This window comes from Echinops telfairi, unplaced genomic scaffold, assembly GCF_000313985.2.
Source record: "Echinops telfairi isolate 266 unplaced genomic scaffold, ASM31398v2 ScPeMD7_18;HRSCAF=68, whole genome shotgun sequence".
NCBI classification, from domain to species: Eukaryota; Metazoa; Chordata; class Mammalia; order Afrosoricida; family Tenrecidae; genus Echinops; species Echinops telfairi.
Window position 1 is genome coordinate 56,762,582 of NW_022103915.1, and position 3,038 is coordinate 56,765,619.

Genomic DNA, 3,038 nt, shown 5'->3' on the forward strand with positions numbered 1-3,038 from the left:
ATATCCAGATAAAACTATTGGTCTCTCCCTGTCCCGAGGAAAGAAGGCTGATGAAAATCAAAGATGCATTCAAACAATTCTTCCAGGGCACTGATGGGCAGTGCACACATCGGTCTCCACAGCGCGACGCCAGAGGGACTCGAGGTGCCTGGCTACCATTACTCGTTGCTCAGAAAGGGACAGCAGTAGAAGGTCCTTGAGAAAATGGGAGTGAAATACGGGGAAAACTCAGAATCATTAAAAAAAAAAAAAGACTAGATTTACTGGTCAGGTAGAGCCTCGTGGAACCCCTAGACACCCTGCAGCTCTAGAACTGAACTCACCCCAGAAGCTCAATGCATAGCCAAGCAATAGACAAGCCTAAGAGGAACAGCTTACTATTGAGGCACCTGCACCCTAGAATAATCAACCATGGGAAATCAAGGGAGTGGCATTTGGGCAGGGACACAGGAGGGAAAGAAGAGTGGGGAACAGTGAGGAGGGAAGATGAGTGGTAGTGAGTGAAAGAAAGCAGGCAAAGTGTAAAACTGGCGATCTGCTTTGTAAACCTTCACCCAGTTCTCCAGGAAAAGTCTGAAAAAATCACCCCGAGATTGCTACCAACGCCTGATAGCTTCAAAGCATCCCAAACTGCTTAGTTCACAGCTGAAACAAGCAAGCAGACATACAAACAAACCCTGAGGGTGCGCAGTGAAACCCAGGGTCAAGTTTCAATTTCAGTCACTCAGGATACTCAGGAAGGGTTCATCTCCGGTCCTTGGCCCTTATTCACACGGTCTTCTACATCATTGATTGTACTGCATCCACGTGTCCACCTGCAAACTCTTCCTTCCTTACATGCCTGCTCCGGCCAAAGACACCATCCCTCTTCAACAACCGTGTATGCGTATATGTACATGCCGGCGTGCACAGTGGTTGGGTCTCTGTCCTTTACGATGCTTTTACCGATTCCCCTTGGCCGGGCCCTGGAGGGAGACGACAGTGTTCGTCAAGCCCCAGCCTCTCCAGAGGCTTCCACTTGAGATTCTCTTCTGCATGTTCTCGGTTGGTTGGTTTTGGTTTGTTTTTTTCTGCCTTGGGGCTCTAGTTATCTTTTTCTGTTTTGGTGTTTTTTTCTTTCTCTCTCTCTAATTAGACAACCCTCCTTGAAGAAAAAGAAAGAAGTGTCTTCTTTGTACTCTGGTTGAGGAATTTTGATTATTCAATGAAATTATCAGTCCACTTCTCTTTGCTTGAGCACTGACATGTGTGAACGAGGGACCATAGGGAATGCAGCAGGGAGCAAAAGTGAATGCCAAGAGAGGTAACGAGAGACAGAGTGGTCACTTATTTCATATAATTTGATGGGATGAGGAAAGAGTTGAGAGAGGACTTGGAGATGAAGGTGGGGGAAGCAGGTGGGTGGTGATTAAAGTGGGAGGGGGGAGCAAAGATGGGGATGTCGCTCGTGGGAGGAATGTGATCCCGATCCCGAGGCAGGCAGATGAATCGACTGGGGAGAGAAGAGTGCCACCTCTTCAAGCGGCCAATGGGGGGAAGGAAGACGATGTAGCTGAATGTGTGCGTGGAAGCTGAAGGGTAGGGAGCTTCTGACTGGTGTCTTTACGTTTCCCTTGTTAAGGAGATGAACAAGGGGACTTGGCCCTCAACATGAAGGAGGTTATGCTGCCAAGTACCTGTATGTGTGGCCAGGAGGTTTTGGAAGACATCTGTGGCACGGAAGTGACCTTGTGGCTTGACTAGGAAGGTGCAGGAAGGAGAAGGAGAAGGAAAAGCCAAGTTGGGAATCAAGAGTTCTCTCAAGATTCACAGCCCCCACCCTTCTCCACTACCAGGTTTCTGAGCCCTCCCCCAAACTAACCTCGCTCCTTGCTGGGGAGTGTACACTAATGACTACAGTTGTTTCCGAATTGATCACTGGCTTTGTGTATTGTCTTCTCTCGGGATCATGTTCTAGGGGGTCCAGGGGAAGGGGTTGTTGACAGATACCGGTTCATCCGTAGGCTTTATAATAGCTCTGGGTTACTTTGTCAACTTGCTAGTTCTCTGAGAGATCATTCAACACTGTATCAATTCACCATAGGCCCAACTTGTCAAGTTTATCAACATAGTTTACCCCAAACTTGTTTGAAATAGTACTGTCTCTATATGAACATATGTGTGCATATATTTTCTCAAATATAGTCAATGAATATAAATATATCCTTCATGCATAGCCAATGATTGGAATATGTTTTATTATGAATAACAGCAAACTGTCGCCACTGAGTCTTCTCCAGTTCCAGAGTGGAGCTGCCCACCAGGGTGTCCGTGGCTAGAAATCACCGTGGAAGCAGGTGCCACATCCTCTCCTGCGGAGCTGCTGGTGACTTTGAGCGGCTGATCTTTTCATTGCAGCCAAGTGCTCCCACCGAGTCACCAGGATTCCTTTTATTTTCCCAGTGGGCAATAAGTCTGCATTTATAGATGCGAGAGCCTGTCAAAATATCATTTCCCCCACAAACTTTTGAATTCCCTTCCTATCATTCAATAGACACTCTTACAGGTGTATTAGAAAAACGTGAGGTGTGTCTTGTCATAATTGTAAGGGATGTTCAAGTCATCAATCTTTGAATCATAGATTTCTCATAATATATTCAAGAAGACACTCATTTAGCTTTGAAAGGTAATATGCAAGAATAATTTCTTCAAGTTCATTGACCATTTCTAGAAGAAGAATTTCTGAAAAAGTAACATTTTGATAAATTTGGCAAATTGGTCATTGATTTTAAGCAAATCCGGCTATATCTCATATTAGAATGGAGTGTTCAGGCTGTCCTCTGTGTAAAGACAAGGGGACTGGCACTGGGGGTCTCTATAATACAGATTCTGATCACGCTCTTTGAGTGCATGCATGCCAGGCATGGTGAACCAATATCCAGATGCCTTCCCACATGCCATGCCCTGCACTCTCCCCATGGGCCTAGGAAATCGGCAGGTACTGTCCACATGATACACGAGACTTAATAATGCTCCAGATCTTTACATGTTGTCAGAAC